This window comes from Myiozetetes cayanensis, unplaced genomic scaffold, assembly GCF_022539395.1.
Source record: "Myiozetetes cayanensis isolate MyiCay16 unplaced genomic scaffold, myiCay2020 scf87, whole genome shotgun sequence".
Lineage (NCBI taxonomy): Eukaryota > Metazoa > Chordata > Aves > Passeriformes > Tyrannidae > Myiozetetes > Myiozetetes cayanensis.
The window spans coordinates 64,109-79,825 of NW_026088152.1; positions in this window are offsets into that span (position 1 = coordinate 64,109).

A 15,717-nucleotide genomic window follows, 5' to 3' on the forward strand; every position below is an offset into this window, starting at 1 on the left:
AAAGTCTCCTATAGGAACAAGGGCTGGCAATCTTGAAACATCCACCAGCTGCTTGTAGAATAATTCATCTACCTTTTCATCCTGGTTGGGTGGTCTGAAACAGACTCCAACCAGGACGTTGGCCTTGTTGACCTTCCCGCTGATTCTTACCCATAGGCACTCAACCTTATCGCCATTAACTTCAAGTTCTATAGAATCAAGAGACTCCCTAAGATACAGAGACACCCCTCCACCTGTCCTACCTCACCTGTCTCTTCTGAAGAGCTTGTAGCCATCCATGGCAGCACTCCAGTCATGCCACCACGTTTCTGTGATGGTGACTACATCATAGCTTTCCTGCTGCCCAATGCCTTCCAGTTCCTCCTGTTTGTTACCCTTACTGTGTGCATTGGTGTACATGCACTTCAGCTGGGTTGCTGATTTCACCCCTAACTCTGGCTTACCACCCTTACGCTCATCTCTGCAGAGCCTGGTTTTATCCCCTTCCCCCTTCAAACCTAGTTTAAAGCCCTCTCAATCATCCCTGCCAACTCTTGGGCTATAATCCTTTTGCCCATGCTAGATAGATGAAGCCCATCTGACTCAAGCAGGCCTGGTGCCATAAAAATTGCCCCATGATCAAAAAAATCAAAGTTCCACTGATGGCACCAGTCCTTAATCCATTTATTGATAACATGGGCTTTCCTGTTCCTTTCATCATTCATCCCTGCTACTGAAGGAATTGAGCAGAACACCACCTGTGCTCCCGTCCCATCAAGCAATCAACCCAGAGCCTCAAAGGCCTTTTTGATTACCCTGGTACCCCTCTTATCAGCCTCATCACTGCCAACCTGGACAACCAGCAGCAGGTAATAATCAGAGGGCCAGATTAGTCCAGGGAGTCTCCTGGTAATATCCCTTACCCTGGTCCAAGGAAGGCAGAAGACTTCCCTGTGGGATGGGTCTGGTCAGCATACAGGACCCTTAATTCCCCTCAGAAGGGAGTCACCTACTACAGCTACCCTTCTTTTCTTCTTATACCTGAGGTTGTGATCCGTCTGACAGACAGAGTGCAACTGGGAGGCCCTCCAGATTGATTTTTTTCTCTAGTGTCATCTGTCTGACCGTCTAGATCCAGGTCCTCGTATCTATTCTGTAAGGGCACCTGGGAAGGCGATGGGGGTCAGGAGGGGATCCTTTTACCTCCCCAAGCAGGGACCCATTTTCATTCCCCCCCATCTACTAGGTCTCCTCCTTCTGCCTGATGGCTAGAGGGGTGGGGTTTCTCTGACTCCTGCTGAGCTTCTCTCAAGGTTGGAAGGGTGTAACTCCACCAGTCGATTTCCCTTTTGCTCTCCCTAATACTCCAATACTCCTTAGCTTTTCCACTTCTTCCTTAAGTTGCTCTAGACAGAGAAGCTCATTCATCTGTTCACACTGCGCGCAGGTGTCTTTTGCACTGTCCAATACTAACACCATGCTCAAACACTCCCCTCAGCCAGTGACCTGGACAGCTGCGTGCTTATTGGGGAGTTCTGTCTGGGTCACCACACTCCTGCTAGCAGCAGCAGCAATGGCTTTTGACCATTTGTAAACCATTGCTGGATCTAGTCAAGTTGGGAAAAAGACCCAAAAAACCCAAACACCCCCCCAAAAAAAAACCCCAACAAAAGATCTCACCACACCCACACCTAACACACAGCCCATCACCAGAAGCTGGGAGGGTGGCTGTACCCTTCCTACTCGAACTGCCACGCCACACTCCAGGCTGCTCATGTGCCCTAGTGCTATTTAAATCTCCTGCAGATGGTCCTGGCAAAGCCCCTTGCTCACCTAATTGGCTGCCGAGAGCTGCCAGGTCCAGGTGGGGGACAGGGATGCTGCTTGGGTGTCCTTGGGCTCGGGAACCACCCTGCGCAGCTTGATTCTAAAGCTCAAACCCTGGGCTTACCTTGGTTGCCGCTGTCACCTCTGCTGCTACTGTCTTTCTCCACAGACTTTTTTCTCTTTTGCATATTTGGTGGATTATGAAAAAACTGCTATCATAGGGTTATGAGCTAAACTCTAACTCTGTGTTCAAAAGGCAAAAGTTGTGAGCTTTGGCCAGTAGTAATGTCAAAGGCTGGCTATGCTCAGAGATGAGTTGGTAATGGAGCATTTGAGCAATGGAAGCCTTGAGGGTTCCACAACAATCCTTGCTAGTCTTTCCCAAACACCATTCAGCACTATCCCTATTTAAAAGCAAAACGAGTATTGCATTGAGCAGTGGAACCTACTGAATTTCCTAGGTTTGAGAGAGACACTGGAGAGAAGAGTCCAGGTTCCATGTGTTTTAAATACAACTTTAAACCAATGTGGGTACACTCTCAGATCAGCACCACTTCCTACCTTTCCCTCCATTTAGATGGGAATTCAAAAGTAAACCTAGCAATACATGATCTGGTTGTGTGCTTGCAAGTGGAACATGGGGTTCTTGAAATTTGAGAATTGAAATTTCTCATGTAGAAGAACTCTGTGTGAGTGCAAGAGCTTGGATCTTGGATTACAACTCTTCCATCAGTTTGCTAAATACAATCGAGTGGTCTAGACTCTTCTGAAGAAGACTGGTAGAAGAGCTGTGAAGGTGTAGGCTGGTGTCTTAGTTTAATAAGATTATAACTTAAAAATTAAGAGACTTCAGGTGGAAGTGTGGGAAAGGAAAAGAAACAACTTTTTATTAACAAAAATCTGAATAAACAACAAATGGTGCAATCAAAAACTTTCAGAGGAAACAAAACAAAGTCCCAAATCCCCGGGTGGGGGAGGGAAAAACCCGCGGCAACCCGGGGAGGGGTGGCGGAAAAGGCAGGAGTGTCCTGGAAATTCAGGAAGCTGCTTGCAGTCAGCAATGAAAAAAAACAAGTCCTTTTCCCACAGGCAGTCTTGAAAAGCAGAATGCCTCGCTCTGAGATGGGTCGGTGTCTCTCTCTCAGTCATCCTCCATGAGGTGTCCCATGGGGAAAAAACTTCCTCTCAGGAAAAGAGAACGAGGTGGCCAAAAACCGAGCTCCTGCTCTGTCAGGTCCCGGACCAAAACCCCCAAATGCCCCCGAACAAAGGACTTCCCAGCTATCCCCACCACCTCTGTGCTTTCCCGCGAGACTTTCCTCTCCCTGTTCCTGCGCTGCCCCACACATGTGGCTCTGCTCAGATTCGCCTCCACCCCCATCCTGGAAGAAACAGATGGGGGAAGGGGGGGGGCAACATTGGGAAAAAATTCCAACATCTTTTTTCAAACCCATGACATCTGGAACTGATCATTTGAGGTCATCTGCGTGTTGCTTGACTACATGGACAATGTAACAGTGATTTTTATAGATTGCTTTCCACGTCAGTCACAAATAAATCTTAATTTGCCATTTGGAGGAAGACTGTTAATTTTATCTGGAAATGTGGACATGGACATGACATGGAGAGTGGGATTGAGGGCACCCTCAGCAAATTTACTGACAACACCAAGCTGTGTGGTGCAGTTGACATGCTGGAAGGAACAGATGCCATCCAGAGGGACCTTGACAGGCTTGAGGTGGGCTGATGCAAACCTCATGAAGTTCAACAAAGCTAAGTGAAAAGTCCTGCACCTGGGGTGTGGCAATCACAGACACACCTACAGGTTGAGTGGAAAAGGGATTGAGAGTAACCCTAAGGAGAAGGACTTGATGGTGATGGTTAATGAAAAACTCACCATGAGCTGTCAGTGTGTGTTCACAGCCCAGAAAGCCAACAAAATCCTGGGCTGCATCAGAAGTGTGGGTAGCAGGTAGAGGGAGGTGATTCTCCCCTTCCACTCTGATCTTGTGAGACCCCACCTGGAGTACTGTGTCCAGCTCTGGTGCCCCCAACATAAGGACATGGAATTGTTGGAGTAAGTTGAGAGGAGGCCATGAAGACGATAAGAGGACTGGAGCACCTCTCCTATAGAGATAGGCTGAGAGAGTTGGGGCTGTTCAGCCTGGAGAAGAAAAGGTTGCATGGAGACCTGACAGGGTTTGTGAAGAAAACCCTCTCTGCGATCAGTCTCGCAGGGACAGAGCTGCTGCACAGCAAGTCCTGGTGCTGGCTAGCTGCAAAGACATACAGCACGCAGGCAGTTCAGAGGCAAAGAGAAGTTTATTTAAATTTCCCACAGCTTATTAAGGCTGCTGGGAGGAAGGGAGGGACTTGGCTACTCGGTTAGCCAACGAGAGGGGACAGGAGATTAACACCCAGTAAAAACCCAGGGACCGAGCAAGGAGAGACAGGTGAGACAACCAAGGGGGTTAGGATAGGGGAGTGGGCTGGCTCTGCAGGCAGAACAAACATGGCGTTGCCCTTCGCAGCCACGCGGGGATTGGGTGATAGGAGTTCTACACAGCATAGGGGATTCCGTACAATAAATTCACGATGCCTGAGTTTAAGCTGTAAGTTTTTTCTTGTGTTGACTTCAAGAAGCTGCATCTGCGTTGGTTTTTCCTCTAAAAATGTTGCTTCCAAGCTCTATAATCTATGTTGTCCCTCAAAGAGACCTCATGGCAATTTTTCAGTATCTGAAGGGGCCTACAGGGCAGCCAGAGAGGGACTCTTCATCAGGAACTGTAGTGACAGGACAAGGAGTAATGGGTACAAATTGAAAGAGGGGAAATATAGGTTATATATTAGTCTCCTAGTTACAGAGACCAGGACCAGTTTATTACTATGTGGGTATAACCAAAACTGTGTATTCTACACCCTCTATGTCATTTCTGATGGACTGTTAATAATGGATCATTTGCAGCAGCGGCCCAGGGCACACCTAATGACTCAACTGTGATAACTCCCCTCTGTCTGGGGAGACATTAGCACCTTCACACCCAGCCTGAGGGGGCATCTCTGCTAATGGGCCATACTGGACTGACATAATAGGCAGCTGCAAAGACCTAGACCTTCAGAGATTCCAAAAATATTCCATGACTCACAGAGTTAAATCACCCATTGTGAAACTCCCTGCCCTGGGGGAGGTACTGGGCATTCCCACCTGAACCTGAGAATATATAATCTTGGGGTTTGGGACTTCTGGTACCACTGGAGGAGGACCAGAACTTCAATAGGACTGCCACTGCCACTCTCGACAAGACTGTGATCATTACCTCAATACAACTTCGACCATCATCCAGACCAACAGGTTTTCCTTTTACTTTGCCCGAGGGGGGGCAAGTGGTGCTCAGCATAGGGGCCAACAAACACTGTTCTGTTCTTTTCCCAGGGTGCTGGGTTATACATCTGTCTTTGGGGGTTAAAACCAGTTTTTCTCTGTATTGTTGCATCTATTATAATTTATTTTTAGTAAATTATAACTCTGACATAATCTCTCTCAAGTTGGGTTCATTTCTCCTGACAGTTTACTTTTGTGGTTTTAACTAGCTCTTGTAAACCAGGCAGAGAATTTTCTCCCTTCCCCGGGCCCGAGCCATCAAGATAAGCCCTTAAGAGCACAAAAGGCTAGCTGAATGGCTAATGGCCGAAAGATTAGTCTCCTAGGAACAGGTCAGATAAGGAACTCCACCTTTTTGTTCTTTTTTCTCTCCTCTCCTGGGCAAGGAGAGGGAGGAGCTGGGGTACTACAGTGGGGCTGGAACTCAGGTTGGGAGGTGTGGCTGGGGGCTGGTGTGTGTGTGCTGGTGGGTGGCTGGGGCTGGGGGACAGTCAGAGGAGAAGCTCACTGCTGTCTCTTTTTGCCCTGAGCCATTGCCAGCTGCAGTTTTTGCCTGAGGTGGATTCTAACTAGTTGAAGATGGTGAGTTTTCTTCCATTGGGAGAAATTTCTGTTTTATTGCTGTTTTTTTTCTTCCCCCTTCCCCCCCCCCCCTTTTTTTCCAGTGTGGGAAGGGAAGGGGAATCGAGTTTTGGTTTTTTTTGTTTTGGTTTGGTTTTTTCTCCGATATACCCTGGGGGGTGTTGCTTTTTCCCCTTTCCCCAACCCACCTGGCAGCAACCAAGGATCTCACAGCACCGCCTGGTGATGGGCACTGGACATTACAAGTTTTGCTCCTCCAGTGATCCAACAGCGCCACCTGGTGACTACAATAGGACACTACAAGTTCTGCACCTCCAGTGACTCAACAGCGCCACCTGGTGAATGGTACAGGACATTACAAGTTTTGCATCTCCAGTGACTCGACGGCGCCCCCTGCTGACTGTGGTTGGAACTGCACCAAAGGGTGCAAAAAATTGAACTATTTAATTTTCCTTTTGCCGGTTTATCGGTTTTGTTCTTGAAGGGGATTATTGGTGGGTATAGGAGTATTGCTTGGTTGTTTTACTTGGTTTTTTTTGTGTTCCTGTTAATACACACATACCTTTTAATACTGCCCTGTTACACAGATAATTGTAATTAACTGCAGTTTGCTTTTTCTACTACTCGAGGCTGTGTGATCTGAAAATTGGTGAACAAAAAGTATTTGTGCATCTTACTATGGGTATCTCTAAATAAAATATATTTGTATAGTGTGTTGGTTTGGCTGATGGTTTCCTTTATTTGGTAATGATCCCACTGCAAGTAAATCCAAGGCAGTTGGGGTTCTCCCTGTAACAGTCCAACCTCTGTGTAGACACAACTGATTCAAAAAAAACAAAGTGAACTGTTACTTTTCCTCCACCAGTGAGTGGATTGATATCCCAAAGGCAGGTTCCCTGCTTATTTTTCACAACTTAAACATCAGTCCTGTTCTCTGTACAACTGCAATAACACTCCTTGCTTCCATAGGAAATTTATCTAATGGCAGAGTTGGGACTGTTACATTCTTCAAAGCATGTCCTTCCTGTTCTCTTCTTCTGGTACCTCATTTGTTCTGAGGCAAGAGTTTCCTTTTAAACATGTTATTTTTCTAAGAAGGATACCTTCTTAGAAATATTGTACAGCACAGATACCTATAGGTAGACAGTCAAGTTTAGGACTAAGAGTTTTAGGAAGACCTTATCTACCAAAACTACAGCTGTAGCACTAGATCTTTCACCATATTTTCATTGCATATAAGAGTGAGGCCTCTGTCCACCTGTCTTATTTCCCTGCCTCCTCTTACCTTCCTGGAATGGGGAAGGTTATTTTTTTTGGAGAGGAGGAATGTCCTTAAAACATCTAAGCTTAATGTTGGAGGTTAAAATTAATTGTCTAAAAGCAGTTCCTGCATCCCTATCTTCTTTACACTTGACCTCACCCTGAGGTGATAATTTCCCTGGTCATGGACAAACTGCAGCTTTGTATGCAAGCTATGGGAGACCATGTATCCAGCTTTGCCATTTCTGTTCCCTGTAGCATTGTAGCAGGCATTTACAGAGTAGAGTCTAAAAGGCATGTGAATACTATCCTATCATCTTACTGAGCCTTATGCCAAAACTGAGAGATGCAAAAAAAAAAAAGTATCCATGGCCCTGGAGACAGGCAGGAGATGATGGGTTAGATGTGTGGTAGGATAAAGCTAGAAGGCATTGGTAGCAGTATGTCATGGTTTAGCTGGTTCTTGGAAACCAGGCAGGAATTTTTTCCCTTCCCCCTGCCCTTTGCGTGCAGGGCTATCAAGTGAGCACTTAAGAGATACAAAAAGACCTAGCCCGGCTGGCTAATTGCTCAGAAATTAGTCTCCTAGGAAATGGCGGGGGGGGGGGAAGGGGGGAAGGATAAGGGGTTGCACTTTACTTTTTCTCTCATCTCCTGGGAAACGAGGGGGAGTTGGTGGGTTGGTTGGGGGCTGGGACACAGGTCGGTGTGGAAACTGGTGGTTCCTGTTCTTCTAGACCTGTTTTGACAGCTGCGGGCCCTGCCTGGATTCTTCATCGGAGAAGAGGTGTTTGTTTTTTTTTCCTGGAAATTTTTATGTTTTGTTTTGTTGCAGAAGGCACAGCAGAAAGACTCCCCAGGTGATATCGACGAGACGCGATTCTTTCTGCGTTGTCTTTTTGCCTTGAGAGTGATCCTGCGTGTGTTCTCAAAAGCAGTAGCAGCGTTATAGATAGTGTGTCTCCAGGTCTCCTGATTGGAGGCCAGAGTAGACCAATGGTGGTGATCAATATGGCCAAGGCTGAGGGATTGTTTCAGGCAGTCCTTGTATCTCCTCTTCGGGGCTCCTCTCTTGCGGTAGCCAGTGGCAAGTTCCCCATAGAGCACGATCTTAGGGAGGCGGTAGTCCTGCATCCTGGAGACGTGCCCTGCCCAGCGCAGCTGTGTTCTCAGCAGCATGGCCTCAATGCTCGTGACTGCTGCCTGTTCAAGGACAGACATGTTGGTCACATAGTCAGTCCAATGGATGTTTAGGATTGTACAGAGGCAGTGCTGATGGAAGCGTTCTAAGAGACGCAAGTGGTGGTGGTAAATGACCCATGATTCAGATCCATATAAAAGAGTAGACAGTACAATGGGTCTGTAAACACTGATCTTAGTACTTTTCTTCAGGTGTTTGTTTTGCCACACTCTTTTATGGAGCTTACCAAAAGCTCTGTATCCCTTTGCTAACCTGTTGTCTATTTCTGCATCAATCTTACTGTCCAAGGAGATGATGCTTCCCAGGTAATTAAACTGCTGGACTGATTTGAGCTCTGTTTCACCAATGGTGATATGGGGATGATGGGAGACTTCCTGAGGTGCAGGCTGATATAAAACTTCTGTTTTCTTCAAGCTGACTTCCAGTCCAAAAAGCTCAGCAGCCTCTGCAAAGCAGGATGTTAAACGCTGCAGAGCTACTTCTGTGTGGGCGACGAGGGCGGCATCATCAGCATAAAGCAGCTCATGGACAAGATGATTTAAGGTCTTAGTGTGGGCCTTCAGTCACCTTAGGTTGAATAGGCTCCCATCGGTACGATATCAAATGTAGACACCGTTTTCATCATCGAGGTCTGCCATGGCCCTTTGGAGCATCATGCTGAAGAAGATTGTGAATAAAGTTGGTGCGAGAACACAGCCTTGCTTCACACCATTGGCTATTGGAAAGGGCTCAGAAAGTGCATCACCATATCTGACTTGACCGCGCTGGTCCTCATGAAGCGAGATGATCATTTTGAGGAACTTGGGAGTGTTACCCGAAACAAGAACACAAACCAACAGAGTGTCAGTTTATGCGGTGCTTTATTAAGGGCCCGGGAACCTGAGGACTAACGTCCCAAGTCAGGATTCCGAAGACCCTCATGTCGACTGCATCTTTTATACTCTTTAACAAACAAGGTTACATGATTAGCTTACACATCAAAGCAAACATACCAGTCATACATAAACTTACATATATCATCCCGATTACAATCAACTGTTAACTCTCCCGCCATAAATCTACCTTAACGGCCTAACTCTAAACATTGTGTAACTGACTCCCACCACCAGACCACATCCTATCTCTAGTTACAAACCATCTTGTACCGGTTCTGCATGCTTGACTTAATCCTTTGATTATTGTTTCTTCTTGGTCAGCACATTCTTAACTCTAACAAGTCCCAGCTTGTTTCTGGCAGGGCCTCTTTCAGGCCCACCCTGCAGAGCAAGCCTTGACCAAATTACTACTAATGCTTTAATCACTGCAACACGGGGAGGACATCCTAAACGTTCCAAAATCTGCCACAGACCTTTTCTGTTCACAGTATCAAAAGCCTTGGTGATGATACCTTGGAGTTTTGATATTTTAATTTTTTTATTTTTGTAGACCTTAGAAGTAGTTATGTAGTAAATGTAGATTTTAGAGTAGCAGCATATTATTCCTTTACCCTTAACACACCAGCTCAAACCCCTGTTACCCATTCCCATATCAATTCCCTAAATTCCATAGCCTGTTTAGTCTCTTTTTCAAGGTAGAATTGTAAAAGAACACCCTAACCCTACGGAACAAGATATAGCCATAGACACAACAACCTTCAGGCCTAGAATTCTGGAAGGCCTCCAAGGACATTACGTGCTCTGAGGAAGATGAAGATGAAGAAGAGGGGGTCCCAAAACGCCCCCAGACCCAATTCCCAAGAGGCGTGGTGGGGGCAGAACCTGGGTGGTAGCTGGACGGGATTGGGTGAAAATCATTATAAAAACTGTGGACATCTGTATTTCGGGAGCGCGCTGGGGGTATTCCAAAAAGCCTGGGGGTTCATTAAAACTTTTGTATCCTTATCTTATCTCCTACCTAATTTGGCTTGGAGTCTTTTTTCCCCACAGCCATTTAGGCAACAGTGAGACCAACAAAGGTAACATAGAGTCCTTTGTTCTGTTCCCTACACTTCTCTTGCAGTTGTCTGAGAACAAATACCATGTCTGTGGTACCTCTGTTGGCTCTGAAACCACACTGGCTTTCAGGTAGAAGATCTTCTGCTATGGTGGGTATTAATCTGTTCAAAAGAATTCTTGCAAGGATTTTACCAGCAATGGAGAGCAGAGTAATACCTCGGTAATTTGAGCAGTCTGATTTATCTCCTTTCCTCTTGTACAAGGTGATGATGACAGCGTCACAAAGGTCTAAAGGTAGTTCACCTCGTTTCCAACAGCACACCACAAATTCGTGAAACTTAGCATGGAGTGCTTGGCCACTGTGCTTCCAGATTTCAGGTGCCTTGCCCCAGCTGCCTTGCCAATTTTCACCTGCTGTATCGCTTTAAGAGTTTCTCCCATGGTGGGGGCAGTATCCAGTTCAGTTTTCATTGGTTGTTGTGAAATGTACTGCATCGTTGAGTCTTGAACTACACGACTAGTACTGAAGAGAGTCTGAAAGTGTTCAGACCATCAATTCAAAATGGAAACTTTATCTGTGAGAAGCATTTGGCCATCTGCACTGAGTAAAGGGCTTTGAACCTGGTGTGTAGGACCGTAGGCTGTTTTCAGAGCCTCATAGAATCCCCTGTAGTCACCTGTATCTGTGCGTAATTGCATTTTTTCCACTAGATTGGTCCACCACTTGTTCTGAATGTCACGAAGTTTCTGTTGGAGCTTGCTGCATGTGAGTTGAAAGGCTGCTTTTCTTATATGACAAGATGGCTGAGCAAGGTGGGCTTGGTGAGCAGTTCTCTTCTTACTCAACAATTCCTGGATCTCATGATTGTTTTCATCAAACCAGTCCTTGTTTTTCTTGAAGGAGAACCCTAAGGATTCTTTTAGAGGATTGCAGAATGCTATTTTTAATAAGTTACCAAAGCGCTTTGGGAGAGGGATCTGTGGAATGAACTTCAAGCCTGGATTGAAGATTTGCCTGGAAACTGTCCCTCACTGTAGCTGTTTCAAGACTGCTAATTTGAAGTCTCCTTCTAGGAATGCTGCCCTTTTTAGGTTTGAACATAAGGTGGAGGTTAAGTTTACAGTGCACAAGGCGATGATCTGTTTGGCATTCTGCACTAGGCATCACGCGGGTGTGACGAACATCACGGATATCTCTCTGTCGGACCAAGATATAATCAATGAGGTGCCAGTGCTTGGACCTAGGATGCATCCAGGTTGTCTTCAGACTATCTTTCTGCTGAAAGATAGTGTTGGTGATGGTAAGCTGCTGCTCCGCACAAAACTCTAGCAGAAGGCGACCATTATCATTGCAGTTCCCAACGCCATGCTTGCCTAGTACTCCTTTCCAGACTTCAGAGTTCTTTCCTGCTCTGGTGTTGAAATCACCAAGGATAATGATCTTATCATCTGCAGGTACCTTTTGGATAAGGCGGCGTAGGTCGTTGTAGAATTTATCTTTTTCAGCAGGGTCAGCTTGGAGGGTTGGGGCATATATACTAAAGAGTATTATTGCTTGTTGTGTAGTGGGAGGCGTAGGGAGATAATACAATCAGAATGACCAGTCGGCAGATTTTCAAGTTTAGAGACAATAAAGTTTTTAATCATGAAGTCAACTCCTGAAAGATGCCTTTCAGATCTGGGTTTACCTGACCAGTAGAGTGTATAACCGGTACCATGTTCTCTAAGGTTGCCTTCCTCATGGAGACGAACTTCACTGAGAGCAGCAATGTCAATGTTGAGTCATGACAGTTCATGGGCAATTAGAGCAGAGCGACACTCAGGACATCCACTATCCGCAGTATCAAGCATGGTTCTGATGTTCCAGCATGCGAGTGTTAATTTGAGTACACCTTTGGAGGTAGGTGTATGCCTTTTAATCTTTATTTGACCGCAACAGAAGATGCCCGTTGGCCGCAGTTAACCAACCGGGTGAAGGGTGGAGATGAGCTTTGGTTAGACCACCTTTTCTAGGCCCCTCTCCATGTGGAGCAAGCAGTGCTCTCCTTGAAAAAGGTAGCTTGGTCATTCAGGATGCTGCCGAGTGAGTCTGTCATCTCCAGGGTCAGACTCAGGTGACCAATGTCCTGAACCGCCTGCGTGCAGGGTTAGGACTGCGGTTTCCAGTGCACCTTATCACCTGCCATTTCATCCCTCACCTGTCGCTGCAGGACTTTACAAGTGTGGGTATAACCCTCAAGCCTGCACAGTGGATTTTTTAGGTGAGGCTCAGCTTGCGCAAAACTGGTCCCACCCTTTACTCCTGAGGTTCATCTGCCAGGGCCTAGCAAGTTTGGACAGTGACAATGAGGTCTTCAGGACATAGGTTTAATTAGAGTATCCTTCTCTTGGATGGATGGCCTTACAGGGCTAAGCCAGCTCCATCTGCCCGGGTTTGAAATTAGAGTTGTCCTTCTCCCAGGATAACCGCCGTAAGGCTAGTGAGCTCATCCTGTGCATGGACACATTTGACCCTTCAGTTTCGACCTGTCTGGCATGGGAGACCCTACCGGAGGCATATGCTACCATCAGCACAGCTCACAACCTCATAAGGGCATACAGAAATAGTTTGGACAAGCCCTTCTCTTCCCTACTTTTCCTTCACAGTTTCCTACAGTTTAACCCAGGGACATTTCCTTTCCCTGAGCTCCCCTCTAAGACGCTATAAAAAAACCCAACCAACCAACCAAAAAAAACCACCACAAACAAACAAAACCCAAACAAACAAAACCGAAAAAACCCCAAAAAACCAACATCCAACACAAAAACCCACAACCCACAAAACAACAACAACAAAAACACATCACATTCCTAGGCAGAAGCCACAAGCAAGCCGAACCCATCATATCCCACTCCCACTCTCCCACTGCGTCAACGCTCAAAGAGGAGTGATCCTGGCATACCCCTGGGCAAGGGTGGGCACACGTGTAAGAGGTCCCTGCATCTACCCTAGGCTTGGGCACCCTCCACAGCCCCTGCCCAGCCCAAACCCCCCAACCCCCAGAGAAACCCACTGCCCACCCCAAACCTCATCCCCCAGCGTACCACTGCAAGCTCCTTTGCACTGTCCACCCGCAGCCCCCCAAACTAGGCCGCCTTGCCGGCTCCCCCACGTTGGCCCGGGGAAACCCCAGGTCCGTCCGCTCTCCCCCCTGCTCCTGCCCGGCCTGACCCGGCCCAGCTCGACCTGGGGATCTTTCCCCCCCTCTGAACGGGACCATCCACCCCCCCTCTCCGACAGTCTGGGGAACCCCCAGGACCGTCTGGCCCCTGCCCTGCACCCGCCCGGCCCGATCCAGCATGGCCCGGTCCCACGGACCGGCTTCGCATGGCCACCGGTCATTCACTAACCGCTCCGCCGCTCTGACGTCGAAACACAGCTCCTGACGGCTTCTCCATGAGGTCGACAGCACAGATTGGTGCAGCAGCATCTCCCATGCATGCAGGGTGGCGACGAGCCATGGGAGCAGGTGCGGGTCCCTCACCACCCACCACCCAGCTGCAGGAGCACGCTGAGCGTGTGGCCGCCTGCCCGCCCGCCATCTTGGTCCCCAGCACAAAGGAAATAAGACCACAGAAAAGGTCTAAAACCATGGGAGGTTAGCAATGGAGGCATCAGGGGCCTAACAGTCTGCTATCTGGTGCACCATAACCTTCACCAACCCTGTCTGCTCAACAGAGTGCCAAGCAGGGACCAATTTCCACATAGGCTGAGTGAGCCCAGTCTTATAATGTCTTACAAAGAAGGGATGCCTGAAGGGTACAATCACTACATTTTATGCAACCAGAGGTGCTGAACAGAATGGGAAAAATGCACAGCAGAAGAAAACCCCTAAAGAGAAAAGTTCTTTTTTCCTGGTTTACAATCTGAAACTCTTTTTTTTGGGGAGTCAAACAACCTCCCTTTTTTGCTATCCGTCTCATCACCACTCAGTTTAGGTTGCCAGAAGTTGCACCAAGTGCTCTGACATACTTCTGCTGTGCCACCCTGCGACGGTTTTAGTCTAGGCCTTCCTGGTAACCAGCTCGTAACCAAGGAAGTGGTCATTTACCCAGTATTCCATACGATTTTTACATAAACCAGGGTATAAATAAGATGGAGATTAGAGACCTCACTCTCTTCTCTTCCGGCGAGGTTCAGGAGCAGTGGGTCCTTGCGTTGGTCTCACTTATCTAGAGGTTGAGGCCTGCATCGACTGCTGGTCTACTACATGGGAGGTTGGAGAGTGCTGGTCGTGTCTGGCAATCTTGTTTTTCTGAGGGACGTGGTGAGATTAGTTTTGTTAGTTCTTTATTTTGCTAGTTCTTGGGTTTGATTGTGCATATCTATTCTGTTTTTGTCCCTTTTTCCCCTTTCCCTTTCCCTTCGAGAGTGTTTGGGAGCCCCTTTGCGGTGTACATAGTATTTTAATTGCATATAATTGTAATATACGTAAAAATATATATATTGATATAATTCGATTGGTTTCCGGTTCTTCAATTTTTATAGGTTTTTTTTTCCTTTGCCCTAAGGGAAGAAGAGAGGGGGAAGGGGTTGTTACCATGAGCTCGGGCATTTGGCAGGGAGCCAGGTCTGAACCATCACACACCCCCTTGCTGTTCTCTGTTAGTCCCTAGTGTACTCTCCTAACACTTTTCCTCCTGTAGTGCAGCTATCCTTTGTCCTGGGATTCCTCTATGTCAATGAGAGGCCTTCCTGTGTTCAGTCTGGCAAAAGAATGTAACACTGATACCTTGGAGTTTTGATTTTTTTAATTTTTGTAGACCTTAGAAGTAGTTATGTAGTAAATGTAGATTTTAGAGTAGCAGCATATTATCCCTTTACCCCTAACATACCAGCTCAAACCCCTGTTACCCATTCCCATATCAATTCCCTAAATTCCATAGCCTGTTTAGTCTCTTTTTCAAGGTAGAATTGTAAAAGAACACCCTAACCCTACGGAACAAGATATAGCCATAGACCCAACAACCTTCAGGCCTAGAATTCTGGAAGGCCTCCAAGGACATTACGTGCTCTGAGGAAGATGAAGATGAAGATGAAGAAGAGGGGGTCCCAAAACGCCCCCAGACCCAATTCCCAAGAGGCGTGGTGGGGGCAGAACCTGGGTGGTGGCTGGACAGGATTGGGTGAAAATCATTATAAAAACTGTGGACATCTGTATTTCGGGAGCGCGCTGGGGGTATTCCAAAAAGCCTGGGGGTTCATTAAAACTTTTGTATCCTTATCTTATCTCCTACCTAATTTGGCTTGGAGTCTTTTTTTCCCCACAGCCATTTAGGCAACATTTAAAAGAAATTAATATAAGTTATTAATAAAAAGTAATATTGGTTCCAATTTCCTGACCACTCAGGCAGTGGTCTCAGGAACTGTGGAGAACATGAAGGAGCCTTTTGATTCTTTAGTCATATGGATTGTTTGGGATATCAGATGTTGAGGAATATATTTAATGTAGGTGATATCTCAAGGGTCAGAAAGAGTTAACAATTCACCCAGAGAGTTACAGAGAATGAGA